At 35.5% G+C, this 14,555-nt stretch overlaps 1 protein-coding gene across 21 annotated transcripts in view; it reads left to right on the top strand.

Moving 5' to 3' along the window:
• Positions 1–14,555, top strand: part of DTNB (dystrobrevin beta) — a 291,517-nt gene that overhangs the window by 55,218 nt on the left and 221,744 nt on the right. The gene's annotated exons all lie outside the window — the stretch shown is intronic.

The following is a 14,555-nucleotide window of genomic DNA, read 5'->3' as shown; positions in this document are numbered from 1 at the left end:
ATTTAAAAGGTCACATAACACAAATTACTTCAAGAAACAATTTTTTAAGTCAGAATTAAAAATCATCTGTCTAAGACTGTTAAAGCAGGAATTAAAAACTTTGATTCCATAATCTTATCAAATAAGTTAAATACTATGGTATCTTAGTCCATTTGGGATGCTATAACAAAATACCATAAAGTGGGTAGTTTATAAACAACAGAAATTTGTTTCTCACAGTTTTGGAGGCTGGGAAGTCCAAGATCAAGGCAGATTCAGCGTCTGAGAAGCGCTTGCTTTCTGGCTTCTTGCTGTGTCCTCACACGGTCGAATGGGCAGGGAGTCTCTGTGGGGCCTCTTTTATAAGGGCACTAATCCCATATACATGAGGGCTTTACCCTCATTTCTGAATCATCTCCCACAGCCCCCACCTCCTAATACCATCACCTTGGGGGTTAGGATTTGAACATAAGAATTCTGGGGATACAAACATTCAGACCGTAGCATGTGGTTAAAGAAGGGAGGGGAAGGAACAGTGAAGAGACAGCAAAAGGGAGAGTAGGAAGACCAAGCTTAGGAGCAGAAGGTACAGAGATATCCTGGGACATATTCAGAGAAAGCTAGACACATACAGAAAGAGACAAAGAAAAATGATGGATGGACAGTGACTCAGATGAAGACATGTGAGTAGAAGAGCATGCTGAAGAGATCTAGCCAATACTAAAGGAGGTGGGTGAGTTAAGAAGAGTAAGGTGTGCAGCAGACAGTAGTGCGTTTGGTAGTTTTCAAGTTGATGTGTTTAAAACTTTGACATGGGTATCAGAATTAATGATCACATCTGTACTAACCTTGAAATCTTTATGTAAGAGCTTATTTAACTCTCCAGAAATATAAAATTAGTATTCTTATAATAGAAAAAAGAAGGGATCTGGTTCTCAGAATTTTATTTTTGAAAATAAGGGCATTTGGTTGTTAAATACTTCAAATGTTAGTCTTTTTATTCACTAGCCACTCTATTACTTTCAAGCTTTGTATTTCATAATTCCTCAAGGTTTATTTTTGAATGCAAGAATTATTTAATCTTAATTTCCCTCACCTCCAAATTTATAGTCAATTTTTTTGGCAAGATGGTTTCTGATTATTATAATAGATTATAGGACCCTAAAACAACAGTTAGGAACAAATTAAATCTAAAATTTTTTCCCTTTAAGGGTCTTCTTAGGATTTAATTTTTTTTTTAATGCTGAGAGTTCTAAAAACATTTTGACAATTAAAAACATTGAAATGTATAAAGACCAATATTATAAACATCTGTGTGTAGGACCTTAGTGAAAGCCACAAGGAGTAGCAAAAACATTCTGATAGCCTCATTTTTTCCCCCTCTCTTGGGTCCTCCGGTGCTATAGTGTTGGTGGTTATGTGGTCTGCTCCAAAGGAACAACAGAAGATGCTTTAACGAATATAATAAGGATATCCAAATTCCCAGCATGAGGGAGAGGAGATCTTTACTCTTCTGCACTTGAGCTAATTTCACATTTCAGGGCTTGCTACCTACAACCCCCCTTCTGTTTCCAACCTCTGTATTAACTCAGTGTCAGTGGGCTTCACAGTAACAGGAGCATAGACTCGCACAACTGAGGAGTCTAGAGGCAGGCCATCCCTTGATCTTGGTTGCATCAAGGCTCTGGCTTCATTTCTTCATAGTGGTCTTGGCTTTGCCCTCGTCTGGTATCAGCTTCATCCTTAGGCTGACTTCGCAGACTGCCTGTTAGCAGCTACTAAATGCTTTCTCTTTCAAGTCTAGGTGGGGGGAGAGAGTCAGCTTCTTTCAACACCGAACAAAGGTACCTGAGCCTTCCTTCAGAACTGTGCACTGCAGCCAGGTATGCATAGAGGCTATGCTTTATAGCTCAAACAATCAGGATTTGTGCCTCTGGAGCAGAGGGTAGTTTAATTCTTCCTCTGACTATATGCTGACACATAGTGAGGGATGGTTGGGCTAGTTAAGAGGGAGACAACCTCAGTGTTCACCAGTAAGCTTCATGCAGTGCCTCATAAACTCGTGGTCCCCGTTCTTGTTAAATGGACCTGCTGTACACTCAGTTTCTTAAACCTGATATTGGAGAATCATTTATAACTCCTCCTCCTCCCTCAGTCCCCGCATCTAGTCAGTTACCAAGTTCTGTCATTTCTGCCTCTTGAGTGTCTCTCAAATCTGTGTCCTTCTCTCCATTCCCACTGCAACCATCCCAGGCCATCTTCATCTTGTTCCTGGACTGCTGCCATGGCTTCTAGCTGATCTTGTTACATGTACTCTTTCTTCCCTCATTCATCCATTTAGAGATAATAAACATCCACGTACATGCTATCTAACCCAGGAACTTGAACATCGACAGTAACCTCTGTTTATCTCTATCCTCTCCTGTCCCATCCCGCTAACCTGCACTAAACTAAGGTGAACACTATCCTGATTTTGTATAATCATTTCCTTGTTTCTTAAAAAGTTTTTTTATATATGTGGGTATAAACAAAGTATTTTTTAGTTTTGATTATTTTTGTTAATTATAAAAAGGGTGTCATACTGGATGCACTATAATCTGATTTACTTTTTTCACCCATTAATATATTTTGATGATTCATTCATGTTGCTTGTTGCTTTAGTTCGATTATTCTCACCGTCGTACTCGTATCATTCTGTCATATTACTCTATCATTTTGTTTTTTTACATGTTTTTGCTCTAACAAACACCATTGCTTGATATATTCTTACATGTGTGTCCTGCTACATGTATGCAGGTTTTCTTTTGGTTCTATATTGAAGAATGGAGTTGCTGAGTTGTGGGGTATAGTATGTGAAAGTTCAACTTTAGAAGTTAATGTCAAATTATTTTTCCAAATTATACCAGTGCATGAGAGATCTTTTGATCCACAACCTGTTTTCTTTTTTTTTATTGAAATGTAGTTGATTGTACATATCTGTGAAGTACAGAGTTGAATATCAATATCTGTGCGCAATATGTGATGCTCAAATCAGGATAATTTGTATTTTCAACATTATACAATGTAATCTTTTTTCATGCCCTTTACTAATTTCTTTTACCTGCCCCCACCACCTCTGGTAACCTCAATTCTGTTTTCTCCTTTTGAAGGTTCGATGTAATATCGTGATTGTTTTTTTTTTCTGTCCGCCCCCCGCTATGAGTGAGGACACGTGGTATTCTCTTTCTGTGCCTGGCTTATTTCACTTAACATAGTTTTCTCTAAGTTCATCCATGTTGCTGTGAATGTCAGTATTTCATTCTTTTTTATGGCAGAGTAGTATTCCATTGTGTGAATATGCCACGTTTTCCTTATCCAGTCCGAAGATGGATGTTAGGTTGCTTCCAACACATAGCTGTTGTAAAAAGAGCTGTGATAAACATGGGAGTGCAGGTATCCCTTCGACGTGATGATTTCCATTCCTTTGGGTATATACCCAGCGGTGGGATTGCTGGATTGTGTGGCAGTTCTATCTGTAGTTGTTTGAGGAACCACCATACCATTTTCCATAATGACTGCACTAATTTATAGTCCCACCAACAGCCTAGGAAGGTTCCCCTTTCCTCGAATCCTCGCCAGCATTTGTTATTTTCTTTCTTTTTGATAATAGCGAGTCTGACTGGGGTAAGATAATATCTCAATGTGGTTTTCATTTGCATTTCCCAGATGGTGAGTGATGTGGAGAATTTTTCCATGTGTCTGTTGGTCATTTATATATCTTCCTCTGAGAAATGCCTCTTTAGCTCCTTTGCCCATTTTTTGATTGGGCTATTTGTTATTTGTTTGAGTTCCTTGTATATTCTGGATAATAATCCTTTGTCAGATGCATAGTTTGCAGATATTTTCTCCCATTCTTTAGGTTGTCTTTTTGCTCTGTTGATTATTCCTCTTGCTGTGCAGATGCTTTTTAGTTTGATATAATCCCATTTGTCTAAGCCTTAGAATTGTCAGGCTTTTTAGCTTTTGCTAAATGATATCTCATTGTTGTCATGATTTGCATTTTCTTGATTACTGATCTAATAAGCATGTCTTCATATGTTTGTTGGCCATTTTTTCTGCAAAATGCCTCTTTGTATCTTTTGCCCATTATTCTAGTATATTGTTTTTTCTTTTTGTATTGATTTGTTGGAGTTCTTCATATATTCTAGACAATAGTATTTTCTTGGTTATGTGTGTTGCACATATCTTTACCCAGTATACACATTGTTTGACTTTTTACTTTTCTTAATGTATCTTTTTCTTAGATTTTTTTTTTGATGAAAAATTTCAAACATATGCAAACACAGAAAGAATATTATAATAAATGTCAAAGTACCTATCACTCAGGTTTTGCAATTATTAACGCATGGCCAGTCTTATTTTACCTATACTCCTACGCTCTCCACCTTTTCCCTACCTCCTTTCCCCTTCCCTGGCTTATTTGAAGCAAATCTCAGATGTGATGTCACATTACTTCATATATAAATATTCCAGTGCATCCATATCTCTAAAAGATGGGAATCCTTTAAAAAGTTATTACCACAGTGCCATTATTGCACTTAAAAGTTAGTATTTATTAATGTCTTAAAATATCCAATAAGTTTTCCCATTTCAGTAATTCTCTTATAAACTTTTATTTTTCAACAATTTGTTTGGTTATAGACCCAAATAAGGTCCATGCATTGCAACTAGTTGATATTTTCTTAGGATTCTTTTCATCTGTAGGCTCTCTTTGTATTTTAGAGATGATAGATAGCATGCATTCTTGATTTTTCAAAGTCTAATATGAATTGATACCATTACTGTTTGCGTAATGAAAAGACTATAGGATACTTTAATTTCATATACTGCTTCTTACTTTTATGTCATTGTGGCTGTGCATTTTTATTTTGCATATATTTAAAACCAAGCAGACCATATATTTTTAAATGTGGTCAACATTATTTAATTTGTGGGTAAATCTGTGGTTAAATTGAATGATGTTAACTGCATAAAAAATAATGCAGTCAGCTTTATTTTATTTTATTTTTTGGTGGCTTGCCAATATGAGGATCTGAACTGCTTGATTTTAAATATACTAGTTTTATTGTTTTTTATTTCCTTCTGCATTTCAAGCTTTCATCAGGAATTATTCTCCTTCTGCCTCAAGAATACCCTTTGGTATTTCCTTTGTACAAGTCAGATTGTGACACACTTAGTTTTTGTAATTTTGAAATTTTGAAAATTTCACCTTTATTCTTTAAGGGTATTTTCATTTGGTGTACAATTTTTAATTGACAGTACTTTTCTTTCAATATTTTGAGAATGCTGTTCCAGTATCTTTTTGCTTTCATTATTTCTGTTGAGGAGTCAATTGTAGATGTAATCTTTGCATCTTTGATACTAATCTGTCAGTGTTCTCTGGCAACTTTTAAGATTTTCTTTTTGTTCTTGGTTTAAGCATTATTACTGTGATATGTCATGGTGTGAGTTTCTTTGTATTTGCACTACTTGTAGTTCATTGAGCTTTTGTGTTCATGGGTTGTTGTACTTCCTCCGAAAAAAAAATTCTCATTTTCTTTTCATACATTGCTTCTTCCCAATTCTCTCCTCTTTTCTGAGGCTTTAAATACATGTATAGTATACCTTCTTACTGAATCCTCAATATTTTCTCGTAGTATCTTTTGTGAATTTGGCATCAGTTTCTCTCTCTGGGCTTTGTTCTGGGTAATTTCTTCTACAATATGTTCTAGTTTACTTATTCTGTCTTTGCCCATGTCTAATCTGCTTTTAAACCCATCAAGTTCTTAATTTTAATGATTTTTTTTTTTGCTTGAAAATTTATATTTGGTGGATTTAAAAACTAATATGTTGGTTTCCAGTTCTCTGCCAGATATCGCATTCTTGTGTCTTATTCCTTAAATATAATAAGCATGGTTATTTTAAGATCTGTGCTCATAATCTAATGTCCAGATTTCTTGTGGTTCTTTTTGTACTATTTGTTGTTTCTGTTTTTCATTCATGTTGTCTTATTTCCTGTTTGCCTTAATTTTTTAAAATTATGTGCCAAACATCATATAGCAAAATGATTTTTTATTATGTATCAGATATCCTAATGCAAAATTATTTGCAGAAAGTTTGGGTTCTAGGGTAATATTTTCCTCCAGAGAGGATATACAAGTATGTTTGAGTCTTCCAGGTGCCTGGAAACCTTAACAATCCAGGATCTCACCTCAACTCAGTTTCTGATTCAGTCCCTGTGAGGCCCCGTTTACTTCTGGACACCATTACTTTTAGGTGCAGCCTTTGGGCTGTCAATCCAAGGTGACAAGGGTGGAGGTAAGGCGGTTTCACCAGGATTCCTTCTCTGTTGGCAGGTCCAGATTTCCATGTCTTTCTCCCTGCCCTCAATACCATCTAAGAGTTACTCTGTACTTCAGCCTTTTCGCTTCCCCCTCTTAAATCAGAAAGTCACTTGCATGGAAAAAGTGATCTCACCCATTGCACTCACTTCCCTAGGCATCCAACCTCCCTTGCATTCAGTAGCTCCATTGTTAGTCCTCGTTTTTGTGCAATGAAATTAAAAAAAAAAAAACTTTTCCCATCTTTTCCTTTTTACTCAGAGAAAAAGTTGATCAGAATCAACTAGTCTGCCATTACCAGAACCCCATTATTTCTTCAAGTAGTTACTGTTTTTATTTTTCTCTTTTCTGACTGTTGGTATATCTACTTCTATCCTCTATCTATTAATGTTTCTCACATATTATTCAATATCTTTAACTTTCTCTGCTTCCTTATAGAGGAGTTTAATCAGTTTCCCTTTCTACTCCTTTATTTGTTCTTCATCTGGAGCCATTCTACTGTTTATCCCATCTATTAGGTTATTTTTTAGTTATTGTATTTTCCATATATAATATGTCTAATGTATTCTTTTCTCATGATTTGTGTTTCTTGTGTCATATTATTAATATCTCTCAATATGCTCATTATGCTTATTTTTAAATTCTTGGTCCATGTGTACTAGTACTCATGCTTCCGAAACTGGTATATGTTGTCCTATTCATTTATTTATTTTTTTAGGTAGTTGTGCACCTGTGTTTAAGGACTGGCAAAGGGTAGATGTTTGCTGTGAATGTGGCAACTTGGGCATGTGGCTGGAGTGTCCACTTGCATGCATAGTCCCTTGAAGTATAGGATGTATTGCAGGTGGGAAGAAAAGGGGCCAGGCTCTTCCCATGTGGGAGTAGAGGTGTCTTTCAGTTCTCAATTTGAACTGGGTTTTCTAGCCTATTATAAAGGTATATTAGTCAAAGTATAAAAATTTCTGAGTCTGTGGCCTTCAACAAAAATGTTGGTTCCAAGGTATAATAAAATTCCATCTTAAAAATGAAACAAATTCTGTAAAAAAATAATATATCTAATGAAATCAGGTTTGGATATAATCTACAAAATATATTAGTATTGAACAAATTATTAAAAGGCCTAGCATTATTGTTTATCATTTAAAATAATGCTCAGTAGAAATTCTTGCTAATTTGAACAAGCTAAAGTTTTTTTAGTGTAACGTTTATGTGTCTAATTTATGATGGATTTATATAAAAAAATTCCTGTGTAGTTTGAAAATATGGCTAGCAACCATTTAAAAATCTTGTTTTAACAGTTTAATTTGGATGCATTTAAAAGGTTCTATAGTTCCCTCTTAATAGTGAATGTTTAAACAATATAAAACAAAGTAGAAACAAACTATTCGATTTTAAATAAAAGCAAATATGTTCCTTGAATTCTGAATCTACCCACTAGCATATTATAGAATGGACACTGCTGAAAAAAGATAATATTAGGTTACAGTCATCCTCATTAGTGATTTTAAAACAAAACTATAATTTCCTGGGAGGAACAAACATTTCATGTGTTTATATACAGTATTTACTTACATCCCTGCTTGTTCTTAGTTGGATTCACGACGACAGGAAAAAAGTCAGCCAAATACAATTGGAATATTAGGGCTGAATGGGAAAATTTTCCATGATAGTAGCACATTTAATTCTTATAAGGATCTGATCAAAACTCTTAGGAAATTTCCAGAAGATGGTAGAGAATGAGCTAGAGGTTTTGAATGTTTTAAAATAGTGAAATCCTAAGGGGAACCTAGTATACAGTGGAAAAAATCAGCTGTTCTGAGGAGGAATGGAGCCCAGCTGCCAGCACCCTCGCCTGCCCGACTGGGTGCTGTTGTCTGTGCATGTGGGAATGTGACGTGTCATGTGCTGCCCGAAAGTGGGTCAACTTAGCCACAGTCCACTGGGATGGCAGGGTTGCTCAGGGAGCAGAAATGAGTGAACTTGAAGTACCCATCACTTATTTACACTTCATTTTGTAGCTTTTCTTCCAAGAGAAGTCCATGCGTTTGTGCTGATTTCCAAATAGGAATTTTCCTGATTTCAGGATATACAGAAAAGGGTTTGACCATTAGCTAATATTTCAGATTTTTTTTTTTGTTTATTCATTTGCACTTATTTTATTCTTTCCTTTTTATAAGTTTTTTTGTTTGTTTGTTTGTTTGTTTTTAAAGAGCAGGGGGAATACTTTTTCTGAGTATGTTGCTTTTTCCTTACCTTTGTTTTTTTCTGAAACTTAGGAGTGTAGTAGTAATGAGTCCAGAGAGACTTCTGCAGTCCATTCAGTACCTCATCTCCAAATTAATCTGATTAAGACACTGTTTTCATCATGTCACTTCCCACCTCAGAAACCTTCAAAGACTCCCTGTGGTTTTTGAGTTAAGATCACACTCCTCAGGTCTAATATCAGTCCTTACCTTCTTGCTCACACCAAGCTCTGATAGGCCACTTGAAGCACTTTTCTATTTTTTTAATACAGTATGCTCATTTCTCCCTCCATGAATTTTGGTTGTTCCTCCTCTCCTCTTTCTTGCCCCAATCACTGCCACATCTGCCTGGGGATACCCAGCCTCCTTTTCTTCTTCCTTGCAAATCTTTTATATTTTTCAGGATTCAATCCAAGCTTTTACCTACTCTGTAGCCTTCTTTATAATTACTAACCTCATTTTCATCCCTTTGATGACCTGTAGTTCTTGTATATATTATTATTTTGGCTTTCAATCATATAATGTTCTAAACTGCTTTATAAGTGTACAAATAAGATTGAAAGTCCTTGAGAGCAGAGATTCTCTTTATATTTCTTTGATTCCTCAAGTACAACGCTAGATTCTTAACAAATGTTCATAAAGTTGAAATGAAAAGCAGCAAGCATTCTGATTGTGATGAAATTGAATAATATTATAAGTTGATTTTACTTGATTAAGCTGTTTTGACATTTGCCAAATGTATTCTTGATTTGCGGTTGATTATTGCATAATCCATTCACTGTGAAGTTTCCTAAATTGAGATTAATTGGAAAAATATGAGTTTTTGAAAATCAAAGAAAAATGCTTTTATTACACTTAGCTACATGTGATAATTGGATTGGTAATAATGTTTCTAAAGTAGAAGTCTATTTTCATGGGAGAAGTACTAATTTATGGTTGGCAACATCCACAATTGTTTGCTAAAGATGTAGAAACAGCTTGTTTTCTTAAGTAGAAAATGCTCCCCATAGTGCTGTTTTCAAAAGTATTAATTTGAATAGCGAAACTCTTACCAGATAGTGCAAAGCTGGAAACATCATCCACATTAAGTTAGTTTAAATATCAAAAGATAGGCAGAAGTTGAGTCTTTATTAAACTGAAATGAACAGTTCCCCATCCAGAGGACACAGGTAAGGACTGCAGAGGCTTCTGAAAGTACCTGCATGTTAAAACATAACAGTGTTTACTCAGGGTGAGTCACTGTCTGCCTAGCTTGGCACAGAGCTAATAATGGTGTTTTCTCAGTGTTGGATAATAAGAACCCTTTTTAGAAGTCATGTGCATAGTTTATTGTCAGACTGTACAATGGTAGGTCTGTGGAAATGAATCATGCAGAGAAGTCTGAGAAAGAGAATCACCATGTTCCTTATTGAGGGAGGGTGCACCCTAGAGGGCTTCTGTTTGGGTGGGGTTAAAATAACAAGTTTCTTCTCTCCTGTCACCCTCAACAAATATTACCTATTTACTCTTTCATTTTAGTATTCATTGTTGTGTTACATCTTCAGTGTTGACGTATTAATCAACTCTGCAACGATTATAGGCCAGATTTTAAGTGAGTTATATTATTTGTGATGAAACCAGGTTAAATATCTTTTCCAAATCTTGTTTGAAGAGAATTGTTTCTGGTATAAACTTGTGCTCTACATTGGAAGTATTAAAAACATGGACAGTTGTGAGGTTATATATGCCATGGCCCAGGGCAGCTGACTATTCAGTTTTTAGTGTGTACAGAATAATTTCAGATGTCTGGTGGGAAGGATCAAGAATGAGTTCTTCCAAAAAGCAAGAGTCAGTTAGATAAACATAATCACGGGGTATCAGCTGCTAAGTAACTAGAGTTTCTCTCTGCTTGCCTCTTATAGTAGAAGAATGCTGGAGTTCTGAAGAAACATCAAAAAAGTAAAAAGTAACACTTTCTCTTTGCTTGGTCTGAAGGCAGGGATAGGAAATTGAAGTTAGTCTTAAAGTACATTGAAAGGTTTCAATGCCAAGAAAAGCTTTCAGAACAAAGGAGTAAATGCTGAAGTTTGGCCTATAAAGCAAGTAGTTGAGAGGAGAGAGCTAAGTTTTTTCTTTTGAAGGGAAAAGTATAAATAACATGATTTGAGGAAGTAAGGATTTTGAGAATACCCCTTCATTAATTTTATTGGATGATTATTTCTTTATACTAAGTTATACTTAGATTTTAAAATAAGTATCTTTAATAGGTATCCGTAGCTGTCTTTAAATATACCATTTATAATTTTGTATATATTTTTGTTTATATTAATATTTCCTTTTGAAGAGTGAATAAACCTATTGATAGTAGAAACTGTGAATCTGAAATTGTAAATGATGGTAAGCATTATGAGTGGGGAAGATTAAGACCTAAACCCACTCCCCCATTCTCAGGATGCATAGTTGCATACTTATAAACTGATTCTTAAACATAAGGACTCACTAAACATTTTCCCCAAATCTCTTTTGTCTGTAAATTCATCCCCTCACATTTACTATGATTTTTAAACTTGGATACCTCTACTTTTACTTAAAACTCCCTTCATCCTATTGAATTACACATTGACACTTAGATATGTATATGTGACACTTAGCAAAGCATATGATGTTAAGCATACATTCATTTGCACACCTGAAAGTGCATAGAGGCAGAGAGGAGAGAAGATCCATGGTTTGTTATGTGGGAGGTTATGTGTCGAGATTACTGTGTGGCTTTCGTGAATAAGAAAAATGGTTGGAAAGTGGATATGAGAGATTACGTGCTAAGGGATGACACATTAATGGTAATGTTTATTAGTTAAGGGGTTAATGAATCCTCTTTCTGTAAATAGCCTGATCTAGATTATTCTATGAATGAACAGACTTCTTGATCGGAGACCAGCCATCAAGTCTAGTAATAATCTTAATGAATGGAAAAAGATACCAGTGTTTTAGTGCTGATCTAGGATAATTGAGAATTCTATTGTCCTATATTTGAATATGACTTCCTGAATCTAGGACTATTATTTGTAACAGAGTTGAGTTAAAGAATATTTTTAAAAAGAGATGAAAGGATTGTGAAATATTAGTGTTTCTAAAACATTTTGAAGATTAGAAAAAAGTGTTGTACAAGCGCTAATTATAATAATTTTTAGAAGTAAAGATGTCATAGTACCCATTAAGACCCACTGTTTGCAGTTTATGGATGGGTACCAATGGGTTAAATCTTTCTTCATGGAAGAGTTGAAAGTTTGACCTAGCTTTCTTGCTGGTATGCTGGGTTCTGGTACACTTTACTGTCTGTCTGCATAGATGGCATCAGGTTCTTCTCTGCAGCAAGGAATAGATATTATTTTGTTTCCTTGAAGGAAGAAAGTGACATGTGGAACTGAAAAGATATATACCAACACAATATGATTAATTTTCTTTAATCTTTTATTATGTCCTTTGGCTTACTATTGCCAACAAAATAAAAGCTAAAGTCATAGTATTGCATTCAAAGTTCTGTATTGGCAGTTCTCAGCTCTGGATGCATATTAAGGTAACAAGAGGAAATTTTTAGACAGGGTGGAACAGGGTAGAGTGTAGGCATCTGAATAGTATCTTTTCTCTTATACCTCGTTGAGGATTTGTATGGGTTTAAGAACTCCAAGGATCCAGTGATTTCACAGAAATACCCTATTGCAAATTTGATTGAGATTTGTGAAATAATAAGAAATGTACAATCGGTTTCTGCCCCCAGACCCTGGCACAGAACTCCTAACACTCCTGTAATTTCCCGAGTGACAGGGGTGCTAGGAAAATCATTTCTTCTAGCGTTCGGTCTTTGCCCCAGCTCTTGAAACAGAGCTCCAGAGCTCTTGAGACCTTTGTAATTTCCTGAATGATAGTAGCATCTGACACAGAGCTCCTAAAAACCTTGGAATTTCCTGGGTGACAGGAGCGCTTTCTGTTCTGAGGTGACTCTTGATGGCCTCCCGAATAGCCTCAGGATGGGGGCTGGTTGCATGGGAACCAACCAAGTGATTTGAGAGTTGAAACTTTCAGCCCCTACTCCCAACCTCTCAGGGAGCGGAAAGGGGCTTAAGGTTGAGCTGATCACCAATGGCCAATGATTTAATCAGTCATGCCTATATAATGAAGCTTTCATAAAAACCCAAAAGCTTTCTGGAGGTTCCTGGAGGGTAGTGTGCCCAGGAAGGGCATGGAAACTTCTCAACCCCTCCCATATGCCTCACCCTATGCATCTTTTCCACTTGGCTGTTCATTTGTATCCTTTGTAATATCCTTTATAATAAATAATGTGAGTAAAGTATTTCCCTGAGTTCTGTGAGCCTCTCTAGCAAATTAATCGAACCCTAGGAGGGGGTCATGGGAACCCCTTTATATTTGGTGAGTCAGAAGTACAGATGACAACAGACAACTTGTGACTGACATCTGAAGTGTGGGGAGGGCAGTCTTGTAGGACCAAGCCCTCAAACTGTGGGATCTGATGCTATCTCCAGGTAGTGTCAGAATTGAATTGAATCAGAGGGCGCTTAGCTGGTGTGTACTGCAGAATTGCTTGTTATGTGGGGAAACATCCTACACCTTCTGTAAAGTGAAGTGCTATGTAAGAGATTAGGGAAAATGTTTTTTCCCCCCTATCTCCTCAGAAGATTGTATTGAATCACAACAGGATTCTGATCAATTTAGGGAGAATTGATGTTTTAACATATTGAGTCTTCCATTTCATGAACATGGTATATCTCTCTATTTAAGTCTTCTTTGATTTCTTTCATCAGTATTTTGTAATTTTCAGCATACAGATCTTGAACAGTTTAAAAAAATTAAGTATTTCATATTTTTGATGCTATTGTATTTCCAATTGTCTTTTGCTGGTTTAGAGAAATAAAATTGAATTTTGTATGTTGATCTTGTATTCTGCAGTCTTGCTAAACTCATTATAGTGTTGTTAGCAGGCTGTATAGCTTTTTTTGTAGGTTTATTGGAATTTTCTACATAGATGGTCACATTGTCTGGAGTAGACACAGTTTTGTTTCTTCACTTCTAATCTGTATGCTTTTTTTCTTGCCTTTTTTCACCACTTGGGTTCTCTAGTGCAAGGCTGACTGTGAGTAGCAGGAGCTGTCATCCTTGACTTGTTCTTGATCTTGGGGCAAAAACACTCAGTCTTTCATAAAGTATGATATCTGTTATTGTTATTATTTGAAAAATTGCCCATTTTCAGATTGAGGAAGTTCCCTTCTTCTTCTAGTTTTCTGAGAGTACCAGGAATCAATGTTGAATTTTATCTGCATCTATTCAGATGGTCTTATGGCTTTTTGCTCTTTTTAGTCTTTGAGATAGTAAGTTTTATTGATTAGTTTTCAAATATGAAACTAGTCTTACATTCCTGGGATAAAGCCCCCTGGATTGTGATTTTTATCCTTTTTACATATTGCTACATTTGATTTACTCACATTTTGTCAAAGATTTTTGTTAGTATGTTCATGAGGGAGACCAGCTTATTTTCTTTTGACATAATATCTTTATGTTTCAGAATAATGAAACAGAATAATGCTGCTTCATAAAAAGAGTTGGGAAGTGTTCTCTCCTTTTTTATTACCTGAATGAAAAGTTTTAAAAAAAGAAAGATACTTTATAGAACTAATGAAAGTGCTAAGCATTGATCATGGTTAGAACTTAAAATTCTTTAAATATATTCTACTTAAGTCAGACTTCACACTATTTATACTAACTAAGGAAAGTCTTTGGAGATAGTAACATGAGATTTAAGAAAAAAAATCTCATTATTGTTTTAATTTTGTGTTTCTTTTATTATTCATTAAGGTCAGTGCTTTTCCATGTGCGTAATAGTCATTCATATTTCCTCCATGTATATTTTGTGTATCGGCTGCACTTTGCCCATTTTACTATTGTCTTTTTTTTAATAAAGTTGATTTGTTTGGGACCACTG

Source organism: Cynocephalus volans, chromosome 14, assembly GCF_027409185.1.
Source record: "Cynocephalus volans isolate mCynVol1 chromosome 14, mCynVol1.pri, whole genome shotgun sequence".
In the NCBI taxonomy this organism is placed as follows: domain Eukaryota; kingdom Metazoa; phylum Chordata; class Mammalia; order Dermoptera; family Cynocephalidae; genus Cynocephalus; species Cynocephalus volans.
Note: the sequence above shows the minus strand (reverse complement) of the source record. Positions and strands in the feature narration are given on the sequence as shown.